This window comes from Fukomys damarensis, unplaced genomic scaffold, assembly GCF_012274545.1.
Source record: "Fukomys damarensis isolate Sample0158 unplaced genomic scaffold, DMR_v1.0_HiC HiC_scaffold_25, whole genome shotgun sequence".
NCBI classification, from domain to species: Eukaryota; Metazoa; Chordata; class Mammalia; order Rodentia; family Bathyergidae; genus Fukomys; species Fukomys damarensis.
In genome coordinates, this window is record NW_022900937.1 from 33,355,121 (window position 1) to 33,368,285 (window position 13,165).

The following is a 13,165-nucleotide window of genomic DNA, read 5'->3' on the forward strand; positions in this document are numbered from 1 at the left end:
TTTTTTTTTTTTTTTTTTTTTTTTTTGGTACCTGGGATTGAACTCAGGCCCTTGCACTTGCAACGCAGATGGCGGAACCACTGAACCAAATCTCCAGCCTTAAATCAGTGTCTTTGAGAGGCAGAATCCCCTAATGCCATCATGCCTGGGCTGTAGCTATTAATAACAACCTGTGCAGACAGGGCTATTCCAGTGTTTGTTTCTACAAGAAGGACTTGTTGAGATGCTCGAGAGTGGACATGCGGATACGGGGAGGGCAAGCTGGGGTCCCAGTGGGGAAACTGCAGGATTTGTGTAAGGGGTGGGAGTAAAGGCAGAAGGTGTGGAGGCTAGGGAGGGCAAGGTTCCTTAGGGGGCAAGTTGCTCAGAGCTCATGTAGTATCTGCTGTCTACAGAGGAAGAGGAAATGGGCAGGAGTGAAAAGCTAGCGATCCTTCCAAATGGGCATCAGCAAACTACACACCAGAGGCCCCAACAGAAAGCTGCTGCAAGTTGGGTAACAAGCAGGGTCTGGTGCCTCTGAGCTTTCCCCTGAGTCCATGTGTCTGCAGAGCTCATGACTCAGGGTCCAGAGTTGGCTTAGGGGGTCCTCTGGAGCCCTGTCCTCTGTGCCCACTCTCAGTGTGTTGGGCAGAAAAGTCAATATTACAGTGAGGGAATACACTGGGCTCTCTCTCCATCAAAGGGTTGCAGTCCCTTTCCCATGCATGGAGCTCTGCCTCCCCATTCCAAACACTTTCCAAAGATGGGAGGAAGGCAGGAGCAGAAACGTGCTGTTCCTGTCACTCAGGACATTTCCTGAGAGGCACACACAGCTCACCTGTTTGTGCATCACTAGTCCAAACCTCATCACTGGACACACTAAACTGCAAATGAAAGACATCTTTTAACCGAAATTTGGGGTTCTTTTTAAGGAGGAGAAAGTTTTCTGTAGGAAGTACCAACATTCCTTCTGCTTCAAAGCACATTTTTCGTAACACAAAAGGCCAGCCAAGGCCACTAAATGCACACCTGCAATTCTCAGCCTCTGCTCCCACCGAGCCCTTGGCTGAGACACTCGTAGTCCTCACCATGCAGAAGAATGGCCCAAGCAATGAACAGGGGCCCAGGGGCCTGACAAGGAACACCATTTGAGTCTAAGATTTGACAACTTGAAACAATGAAAGTATCAGGGTGGACGTCCCAGAGCAGACCCCTGACCACATTCCCATCTTCAGGGCTGGCCTGGCCTAGAAGACAGGAATTGTCCCTTCAGAGGGATTGTGCCATCCTGTCCTGGCCCTCCCAAGCCCCAGGGACACTGGGGTCACATCCCCCACAGCTCAGGAAGATGGTACTGCCTCCACACAGCCCTCTCCACCCTCAGCCCAGATTTCTCCAGTCAGTCCCACACTTCACCTATGGAGGAGTTGCTGCTTTTTCCTCTGGAAAAAGAATGCTGTTGCCGCCCATAGCAAATTAAAATTAAGTGCAAAGCTATTTCCGGGTCAGTTAAGCACAGCAGGTCACTGGCTCTCCATAGCTCTCAGAGTAGGCAGGAAATATTTCCCAGCTTAAATGTCCTTGGATACTGAGAATTGTTCACTGAAGATGAAATAGCTGTGTTTGTGACTTTGAGATTTTAAGGTGCTTTTAATGTAGTTCAGAGCATGATTGCAGCCAGGGAGGGGCTAAATATTTCAATAAAATCAGCTTAAGCATGACAAACATGAAAAGCAGCCATACCTAGGTTTTGACAGGGATTAATAAGTTACCTGCTTCTCAAACTTTAATATGTTCCAGAATCTCCTGGGGATCTTGTTAAGATGCAAATTTTGAACCAGTAGGTGTCCAAGAGGCTGCAGCTCTGCATTGCTAACTCAGTCTAGGTCAAGACTGCAAAACACCTAGGACCCAACCCAGCCCCCAGCTCACAGTGAGCTAAGAACTGTTTCACACTTTTAAAGGGCTGTCAAAGAGAGCCAAGACCATCCAGCAGAGACCTTGTGTGCCCCTCAGAAGCTGTGATATTTATGACCTGGCCTTTCACAGAGAAAATCCCCTGACCTCTACCCTGGTGATTAAAAGATTGCTGTCAGAGGACCACATCTGGAGCAGCAAATTTTCAACATCAGCTTGAAGCTGCATTCTCCTTCCTTCCCAAAGTCAAGGATGTGTCAGGTTGGGTGGAAAAGGAGATTAAATTCTTGGAATGAATACAAATATATTACAGACACAAATGCAGGTGTAAGTATGTGAATATATGATAAGATAGACAGATGAAAGAAGATAGATAAGAGGCAGATAGATGATAGAAAGGTAGATGGATAGATAGATAGATAGGGAAATAGGTGGATGAATGGGTGGATGGATGGATAAATAAAGAGTAAATAGTGAGAGGTGATAAAAAGACAAATATGAGAAAGCAAACAGATGATAGACAGGCAAAGCTATTGTCAAAGACAAAGACTAAACAAGTGAAGAGTTGATTTTTTTTCAGGCTACTGCAGTAGGGAGAGACCTCCAGATCGAGGCAGCATGGTCTCAGTGGGTGTTTTTGCCTCCAGCTTCTCTAGGAAGTGAAGACAGTTTGCAGGTGGGTGGCTTGCTACTGGGATACCTGATAGTCAGGGCAGGTGTCTTCAGGTGAGGGGGATGTTCATCTCTGTATTTGGCTCGCTGTAATTCTAATCTTGGGTCAGCATCAGCGAAACACCAGTGTGACAGCCGGGCCAACATTTGATCCATTGGCAGATTCAGGAACAGGTAAAAAGTCAGAGTGTGGGTGACAGTCACAGGCATGGGGGTCCTCTGTGCATCTCCTGGGAGTCATAAGGAAGAGTGGTCAATGACCATACAGCTGCACCCTGAGAGGTGTATGTCCCTGCAGCTGGTACACATGCTGTATAGGGGTCTCCACTTCCCCCGGCAGTCCCGTGGTCTCCGGCTCCAATCATCCCTTTACACACATGGACCTTTATTAATCATTCATTAATAAATGGTCTCTGTGGCAGCCCTGTTCCATGATTGTGCTGACCCCAGTCATGTTGCCCACAGCACACTTGGCCTTGATGTGGTCTTTTCCCACCCTTGGGTGGTCCCGCACAGAGCAACTCCATCCTCATGAACGCAGGTTAGTGCAAGGCAGGGACAGCAGGGCAGGGCAAGTAAGGTCCTTAACTTACTGGGGACACTGTAGCTTCTGAAGAGTCAACTCCTCCTTGGTCAGGCCTGGATACATCCAGTTTGCAGCAATTTTTCTCTGTCTTAATAAGAGCAGTTTATGAGATCAGGTGACATTTACCACTTGTGTGTCTCTTCGGTCATTGAATTCAAGGTGTACAGTCCTGAAAGGAGAGTTTGAAAAGTTGTAACTGAGCCTGTTCCTCTGAGGCCGAGCCATTGGATTCACGCAAGCCTCCTTCCCTCAGCAGCAGAGAAACCCAAGCTTCCCACAATGCTCAGCAGTTCTGAGCATCTGGAGTGGAGCTTGCTTTGGGCTAAAAGCACCAATCAGGAGCTCCCCATTCACTGTCCTCCACCCTTCTCAGGGCAGTCTGTGTCCTGGGCTGCTCTGGGCTCAGGTGTAGGCACTAAGGCATGGGCTGCTCTCTCTGAGTCTGGGGCTCAGGTCAGGGGAGGAGGTCTCCCGACACTGCGGTCCTGGTGTATGGCAGCTGCTGCTGCGTGTGGCTCCAGCACCAGGCCGGTCCCTTCTGAATCATGCTGCTTTAGGTCCCTCTGGTCCTCTCTCCTGGCACCCCAGTCCTCCACAGCAGTGCCCCCAAAGGCTTGTCTCAGTCTGCTCCCCTGACCCCCTTTCCCATCATCAGCCACCTAGCTCAAGTGATTTTCCTTGAGTTTCACTGTCCTGGGCTACTCTCAGATTTTGCCCTCAACCTGAGACCTCCCTCAGGGTCTCTGGTGTCTTCACCTTTCTCCATGCCCACAAGCGAATCTTCTTCCCTTTGCTGTGGACCCAGGCAGCATCTGGATGCTAGCTGTGCCCCCAGATGCCCTCTTCCTGCCTGCTGGTGCAACTCTCCACCCTTGTCAGTAGGAATGTGCCCATTAGGAATCTGCTCCTTCTCCCCACCTTCTGGTTTAGGTAATGGAAACCTCTGCCCAGTTTTCTGGGTTTTGGCAAGCTAGAATCTACATTCTTTTTATCACTCATGATAAAAGCTGACTCTTTTTAAAAAGTGCTGCTTTCAGTATTACCATTTCTTCCAAAGATTTCCAGATGTCTACACAGTGTGTCCATTGGGTTTGTGCCTCCTATGGCTGTAGTGGCCCTTTTGAGACACGCACATGGCAAGATTTCACCACTGCCTGACCCTGATGAGGGAGGGGACAAAGGGCCAAGCTGGTGCCTTATCATCTTTGAATGCAGTCCTCTCCACAAGCAGAGATGCTCTTCCTGCACCCTGGATCAAGGATTCTCCACTTCATTGTGCAAAAGCACTGTTAAGAAGCTTGCTGGAAATGCACACTCTTGGTTCCCCTAGAGATCCTGGCATGTTTGTTTTTAACTCAGGAGTCATTTTGAGATGCATTTAGTGGGGCTGTCTGAGAGCTGCTGTCTCAGTCAGCTTTCCTGTTGCTGAGACACAATATGCAACACCCACAACCTAAAGGAGGAGAGCTTTAATTTGGCTCGTGGTTCCAGAGGATTCAGTCTATGGTCAGCTGCTCCAAGGCAGAAACATGGTGGAAGGATGTGGCAAAATAAAACTGCTCAGCTCAAGGTGGTCAGGAGGCAGAGCAATGGAACAGTGCCAGGGAAGAAGGGGAGAGACCAGACATAAACCCCAAGGTCACACCTCCATAAACTACCCACCATTAGCATGCTCCACCCATCCCCTGGGCCAATCCTAAAGCCAATCAAATTGACCTTCTACCATAATTGCCACAGAAGCTCTGCAGGTGTAAGGTTTGGGCAAAGATCCTTCTCACCTTGGCATTCCTTTTGGCACACGAGGAGGAGCAAGCATTTGGCTAGAGTGAAACCTGTTCACCCACATCCCTAAGGGGACCTCTTTGTCTCATGGGAAACATTAAAACAAGCATTTTCAAACGGCTGAAATGAAACCCAAGATCCAGAGGTGAGACAGACATCCCAACAATCTTTAAATCATCCATGTTTTGAGAAGAGAATCACAGCTGGAGTATGATGGTCATTCATGCAGAGAGGGAGGCTGACCCAAGCAGCTGTCTGCAGAGATGGGGGCCGATGTCGACCATTAGAGCCCAAGCGGACACTGTCCCTGCCCCTCCTTCGTGCAACCTTCATGCTCCTGTACCAGGACTGGTGAATGCGTGGCCAGCTTGCTCACAGCTTCCACACAGGAGTGTTTCTCTAGCCTCCACCCAGCAGAAAGACCATGTCCACTAAGGGTTGGCATAAAATCCAGAGATGTGACAACAGCACCACCAGGGCTCTGTGCACACTACAGCACAGACCAAGAGTCTTCGCTCTCAGCATCATCCACAGGGACACTGGTGAGCCAGGGAAGGATTGAACTGACCCTACTCCAGAGTCAATGTTCACTCCTTCACCGGCCAATGGTGAGGTCCAGATAGGCCAAAAAGTCCAAAGAAACTTCACAAACAAGCCTCCGTCTTCTCCCTGTGCCTCTTGTCCTATATCCAACACCCCATACCCAGTCATACTGACAAATTATAGCCCCCACACACCAGGCTTAACCACTTTTCTCCCTGCCCAGAGTGGACTCAACTTTCCCATGCCAACCTCCAGGAGTATCCCCCAAATCCTTGAGATATACAGCCTACCTTGCTGAGATGAAACAACAGCTTTAGTTTGGATGCATCCTGGAGCTCTTATAGTGGTCTTTTGTCCACAGGATAACACAGCCAATTCAACCTACTTGCCACGGGTAGAGCTCGAGTATTCCACCCTGGTAAAGTCAGGTCAGAAATAGCAAATAATCCTACTCTGTGTGACTCCACAGCTCAGTTTTCTCAACTCTAAGAGTAGGAAATTGGTGTTCCTAAGGAGTCTAGAGGGCGACATGGTTTCTCTGGTTCATACCAAACAGATCCATTAGATAAATCAAATCTACAGACAGGAGACGATGAGTAAGGATGCTAATGATGGTGGTGATGATGGTCGTGACGGTGATGGTGGTGATAATGATGATGGTTATAATGATGATGGTGATGGTGACGTCACGATGATGATGGCAGTGATGATGCCAATGGTGATAGTGATGATGCTGATGTTGATGGTGCTGATGACAGTGACAGTGATGAGGATGATCTGATAGCGGTGGTGATAGTGACGGCAATGATGGTGATGGAGACGGAGATGGTGGAGATGGAGCTGGTGATGATGGAGATGGAGATGGTGACGGTGCTGGTGACACGGTGGGGATGTGATGAATGTGGTGATACTGGAATGTCTTGTGGTGGGCACTTGTGCATTTTGCCATGGCATGGGATTTTACATGGAAGTTTCAACCGAGAAGCTAAATTGACAGGCCAGATACCAAAATGAGTGCTGTGACTATCTATCCTTTATAAATATCAAAGAATGAAAATTACTTACATGATAAAAATATCCAATCTGATGTCTGTTTAATTGGCTTAATTACATTTTGTGATTAATTATGATCATTAGTTTATTTGAACTTGTTCCTACTATTTTACACCATCTGCCCTGTGCTGCTTCTGTCTCCCAATTTCCTTTCTTTTATCTTATTTAGGTTGCACTTTTGCTTTTCTTTACTTGCTGTTTTCCTCTCAGCTGGCACGAAATCTGTACAGTCCATTTTTATTGTTTTGATTAACCTTGGTAATTTCCATGCATACCCAATGTAATAACATCTGAATAACAGAATATCCCAACACTATTCTGGAAAAAAATCATTTAACTTTAATCACCATGACTTCCCTTTCTTTATAATTGCAAGATATCTTCTCTTTTGAGCCCTAATATGAGTTATTGCTCACATTCTTAACAAATACAGGCGCATTTTGTTTTTTATTTATGTGTGTGTTTGTGTTTTGCAGCATGACTTGCATGTTATGGGCTTACCAGGACATTCAGCTTAGAGCCGTCTTTGGGGATCAGGCTTCTTTATGCAGAAGTGTCTGAGTCGAGAATTTCTAGTGAACACTCGCTTCTTGTCTGCCTGGCAGTGTCTCTTTCTCTCTTGGACTGAAAGGACCCTTTGCCGAGTAGCAGCGCTGCCTCACAACATTTTGAAGCTATCCTGCCAGCCCCTTTCACAGCCACTCTTGAAGGCATCCTTTACCCTTCTGACTGTGGCTCACTTCTTCCCCTTCACGTCTCAGTTCCTCCTTTGCTAGTCTCAGCTCCACTGGCAAGACAGGAACTGAGGACTTCTAGCCATCCTTCCTGCTGGCGTTACCTGGTGCTTCCTGGATCCATGCCCCCTTACCCAGCATCTCTAGGTAGTTTTCAGGTTTCAGCTCCCCCCGCAAAAAAATTGTTCCCCTCCATTTTCTCCATCCTCTCCTCTGCACTTTGATCAGCTGCACACCAGGCCTTCTTATTCTGTCCTTATGCTAAAGGGCATTCATACCTTCTCCTTCCTATAAACTTTGGGCAGATCTTTGTTTCACGTACTCTTATTCAGTTGTGACTAACTGGGTGTTTCATCTACTGGATTATTTGTAAATGTTTAGCTTAGTAAATCACATGCACACATATACTCCTACTGTTTCTTTTTTTTTCAATTTAGATGACAAATAAAAATGAATATATGCAGGATGTAAAATAGGATGCTTTCATATATGCATATATTGTGAAGTGATTCAACAATCAAGTTAATTAATACACTAACGCATCCATTACCTGTCATAGTTACCATTTTTATGTATTTTCCTATAGTGAAGTCACTTAAAATCTGCTCAGCAATATCATGTGAGTGATGTGTTGCGAATAATGACCCTCACTTGATGTAAACTGGACCCCTTGACCTCATTCTCTAACTGAAACTTTGCACCTGTTGACCTCCGTGGAGCCCTCCATGAAGGGTGTCTGTGCCACTTGTCTGTCCACATTACATGGACTATTGGGTGAGGGCAGAGTCCTGGTCTCTGGGCTAGGTGTGGTTGGGTTCCCTCTACAGCTGAGCACAAGGACAAGTCTTGCCATCCTCCCTAGCAGATGGGGTCTGGTCACAGCTGACTCTGCAGCCCCTGGGGAGCTCCTGGGGTGAGCTGCCCGGTAGCAGGGGGGAAGCAGAGTCCTTAGAGTCCCACAGCTCATAACCACGATCGCACAGACCCTGGTCACCTGTGCCCCAACACCTGAGTATCCAGCTCCTTCCACGCAGGGCTCTCCCGAGCCCCCCTCTGCCACCCACCAGGGGGTGCTGAGTTCACCACCTGCCCCTGCTGGTTTTGTCTGAAAATTTCTACTTCCTGTGTGGGAGTGTGCAAATCCTTCTCTGCAGGAGAGGCAGGTAGGCAGGTGGGCAGGAGGGCAGGGCAGGGAGGTGAAGCGGGTGAGGCTGGGCTCATGGGGAGGGGACTCCAGGGTCACAGGGCGTTCATCTGCGCAGAGCCCTGTCCTGAGCATAAGAGTGCACTCTAGATGGTAGGGTAGATGCATCCTGTTGCACACTGCATCCTGCCCACCCCACCCCTCCAGCTGCACTCTCTGTGCCATCGGTGCGTGTACTTACTCCTCCTTGTCCACGCCTTCTTCGCATTCCTTCACACATCGGTGATTATTTCTCAGATGAGACACCCTCAAGCCACTCAGCCTCACAGAGCTCCTCCTGGCTCCCACACACGGCCATGTCTTCCTCCCTGAGAGAGGGGTCAGGGGAGGGCAGCTGTGATCGTCCCACGTGGCAATGCAAACGCAGCCCCCACCGCCCGCCTGCTGGGCTCCACTTTTAGAGGCTCATTATGCGTTGAGAGTGCCAGGCTGCAGACAGGCCTGCATCTTGATCAGGTCCCTGGGGCCTGTGCCTGGGGCAGCCCTTCTGGGTGATTGGTGCTGATTGCCACTCTTGCTCACTCTCTCTGTATACCTCCTCTCCCACTGTCCCTGAGCCAAGGTGCAAATATTTAGAATACTCACGTTATAATACATATCCCCACCGACTACGGGAGCCTTAGACTACAAACAAATATAAGTGTTTGCTTGCAAATAGGAGTGTGTATACACACACAGACACACACACACATTTCACATAGGTCTGACTCCCTCCACCATGCATGGCTCCTCGTAGAGAGAAAACAAGGTAAAGATGAGGGATTCCAGAGGAAATATCATCTCCAAACCACAGGAGAGGCTGCAGAGGCTATGCCTGCCCCACCAAGGGTGTGATGTCCTGTGAGGAACAGTTCCCAAGCACATGGCATCTGTCTGGTGGCTGGAGCTGCTGGGAACAGGAGGTGGATGGAATGCACTCCAGCGCACCGTCTGAGGGGAGGACTGAGGCCATTTTTCAGAAGGGCCATCAAGCTGTTTGAGAGAGGTGAACAGCTAGGCACAGGAAGCCACGGTCTCCCTGAAGGACTGCAACCTTTGCAGTGCTGTCACCAGAAAGCACTGACTCAGGTGACAAAGGGGCACCCAGCAGGTGAGGGCCTGGGGTACTCCGGATATGGAGCCTGCTGTGGGCAGTGTCTGCAGTGGTCGTTGCTGTTATCCTCAGGGGTCCTTCCGGTCAATTTACAGGTGATGTCCTTGGCCTGAGTTGGGTGAGGAGTAGCAGGGGACCTTTCAGGATGCCCTCTATGCCGCAGGTTGGGGTCCAATCAGCAAGCCCCACCATGTTCCTGCTCACACACAACCCTGTTAGCTAGAAAAGGTGCTTGCTTTCTGGGTTTTAACAGGGAATTTTTAAATCTTTATAATCATCTTGAAAAAAAAAAAGTGGCTCACAAAAATAAGGCAACAAAAGTGTCTAAAAATCCAGACTATATTGTTAGTTAGATTGGCTTTATAGTTTGAAGTCAGTATTTCAACATGAAGGTTGTTTTTAATCACATGGCTCAAGACCCCTTCTATCCTAAAGGAATGTTTTGGGGGACAGGTGGGTTGCCTTGTGGACAGGTAGAAGTGCAGAATGTATGTTGGACGCATCTTTCCTGCCAATTTTCAGGGTAAATTGGCTTGACTGTCAGTCGTATAAGGCTCGGTATCTGTCAGCACTGCACTCTGTGCTAACCTGTGGGGTGTGGGGGCTGAGGAAGGGGAGCGGAGCCCACGGCCCCCTGAGGATGGTACGGCACTGGGCACTGCAGTCCTTGCGCTCACGTGAGAGACTGCCAGAAATGCCGACTCCAGGAGTGCCCTGGATGCCCTGAACCAGAGCAAGATTCTCGGTGATGGAGAACCCTGTCAAAAGCAGTGACGCGGGGGCTGGATGGTGTCCGTCTGTGTGTTAACCGAAACCAGGGCCTGGTGTGGGCAGGAGAAACTAGATTATCATTTGTATCTGGCACTAAACTGTCCAAAGCAGAATTCTAATGTCTGCATGGAACCTGCTGGTCCTTACTTGCCTTTGAAAACATCTTTCTGAGTTCCAGATGAACCAGGCTATCCACACCTGTGTTCACGGGTGCAGGGTCGTAGCAGGTAAGCTGGAAGACAGGCATGCTGCAAATCAGTTAGACACTGTCCTTCTCTGACGTTGCTTCCCCTGTGACCACACGGTGGATACAAGCCTGCAGGTCCGCTTCTCTCAGTGATCACAAGAAACCTCACCAACAAGGCACAAGACCAGCTGGATTCAGAGGTGTGGGGTATGGAGCTTGAATGAACTCTGTCCTGACCTCAGAAAGATCCTTCAAAGTGCTCCATGGGGTGCACCAAGATCTTTGCATTGCTCTATTTCCACTGTCAGGAGTCATCGTGGGAAGAATGTATTCTGGCTGAGTTTTCTTATTGCTTTCCTGTAAGTCCTACATATTTTGTCTCTCCCAGGGGCCTCCCTTGTGATGCTATTGATTTCCTAAATATTTGCATAATAAATTTTCTTGCCCACTTTTTTATTGGCAAGGTTTATTCCAGTGGATCACCTTGCAGAAGTGAACTAAATGTCAAAAAGAAAAAAAAAAGTACAGGGTACAGAATGAAACATGTCACTTATAGGAAGCCCATTCACTTGGAGGCTGGACATGTTTTGGGTGTCTTCTCTGCATTGCTGTGGAGCTGAACTCCATGGGTTTTGCTATCTTGCATGATTTTAACCCACTGCCGAAGAGCATTCCCTGTGCCTGTTTTCTACTGAGGTTTCGACAGAGCCGATGATGAGAACAGATTCTCAAATACAGGAGCTTATGGTGAGGGGAGGCCCAGGGTCTGGGAGTGTAGGCTGAAAGGGTCTGATGGCTCATCTCATGCATAGAAGCTCAGGGCAAGGCTGGACCAAGACTGACACACTGTGTGCAGACCCTGCGGTTTCGGAAACCATAGGACCAGCTCCAGCGGGTGCCTAGACTGCACCACTGCATTAGTGAGGTGACAGGGAGCCCTTGTTCTGGCGGTCAGGGTGAGCCCACCCTGCGGGAGTCCCCCCCACCATGATGCCCACCTGGTGGCTCTCCCTCCCTTCCTGCTCAGCAGGGAGCTGTGTGTGGTGGAGTTAATTCTAGTGAGGTTGGGACTGAGTGTCTCTCTCCTCCTCCGTCCCTGGGCTTCGCAGGGCCAAAGTGGCCCGAGTCTCACGATGATAACAGATTGATATAATAAAGTCTTTTGCTTGAATTAGGAGGCAAAGAAATTCTCTCCAAGGATGCATCTTCCATTTGGCACTAGACGGTCCCAGAGGAGAAGATCTAGAGAGAGATGTGGAAAGAACCGGTTGGAGGGACTGCTGGGCAAAGCCTGCATTCTGGAAACCAGTGAGTCAGTGCCAATTAGAGACCCCTGCAGAAGAGTTGAGTGGCAAATACTAAGTCAGGCAGGTGGGCAGGCTCACGGCCCCTTGCAGCCATCCTGTAAGCACTGGCATAGGGAAATTTGGCAGGCAGAAGAAGAAGTGACTGGGGTCAGAGTAAGTTTTGGCTCCCATGTTAGTTCCCAGGCTTCCCTGACCATCAGAGGGAAAGAAGAGACCACTCTTAAGGGGCTGGTCCCGCCCCAAGGAAATTAAATGCCTCAGGAGGATGACAAGGAAAGGTCCACATTATATGTGAGAAATGGACTGTTAGGGACATATTTCAGGCGTCTCCAGGCCAAGATGGGATGTCCACCTCCTATTAGGGGGCTGGTCTGGTCTTTGAGCTTCAGCTCATAGCAGGGGTGAACACAGAGTCCTTGAGACACAAAAAGACAGTGATTTGTTGGTGTTGTGGTAGCAGGGAAGGGAGTCGGTGACTCTATGATCCACGAATCCATGCCCAACAGACTGCTACTGAAATGGGGGGCACTGGCTCTGGAACCCCAAAGCTTGTGAAAAGCTTGGCTCCTCTGGGGTGAGGGGCATTGCAAGGAACCAAGAGGGAAGCAGCTGGGAATTTGTGGGAAGTATGGGTTGAATACACCACTTCCGCAGAAAGTGGACACAGCTGTTGTCCTTGGCCAGGTAAAACCACATCTCTGAATTATGGTGCCATCAACACTGGCTGCATGCCAGATCTGAGTCCTACACCCAGGATCGAGCTATGGGATGCTGGGGTGGGGATGGAGCACCGAGGCATGACGATCTGTAAAGGTCAGTAGAGGGGAAACTGTCATCTTCCGTCACCACAACTGCAGTCCATGGTCTGAGGTGGAGAGACTCCACCCCCCAGGTCAGGCGTGATGCGAGCTTACTATAGCCACAATTCAGAAAGCTCTCCCGAATGAAGGAACTGGACGTCCACCTTGCCCCTGCCGACATCCAGACTTGAGAAACTGGGTAACTACCAGGGGGAAGGCAGAATCACTGGAACAGAAGTCCTGAGAGTCCAAGCCCCTGCTGGAGGCCAGGTCCCGCCACCGACAGACATGAGGACAGCCCGTCTACCCGCCTTGCCTTCCCAGACTCCAGGCAAGCAGTGAAAGAGAAGAACTCCGAGTTGTGGTCAGATTGTCACCACCAGAGCATTCTAGGGACCCATAGATGGAGAAGCAATAACAATTAAGAGGAATTTTACAGGAAATAACATTAGGAATTAGTTGTGGTCTCAAAACCCCAAGCATCCTTATCTGTGTGGCAGGACGTTTAATGGCAAGCAAATGGGGTTCTGGTAA

The 13,165-nt window shown here is 49.1% G+C and overlaps 1 long non-coding RNA gene across 1 annotated transcript; it reads right to left on the reverse strand.

Annotated features, from left to right (window-relative positions):
* Window positions 1-2,350: 2,350 nt before the first annotated feature.
* On the reverse strand, window positions 2,351-8,753 carry LOC104865542. Its single transcript, XR_781200.2, has 3 exons — window positions 8,655-8,753; window positions 3,165-3,326; window positions 2,351-2,801 (listed from the first exon to the last, which is right to left on the reverse strand). It is a non-coding gene; the product is annotated as an uncharacterized LOC104865542 (long non-coding RNA).
* Window positions 8,754-13,165: the final 4,412 nt, after the last annotated feature.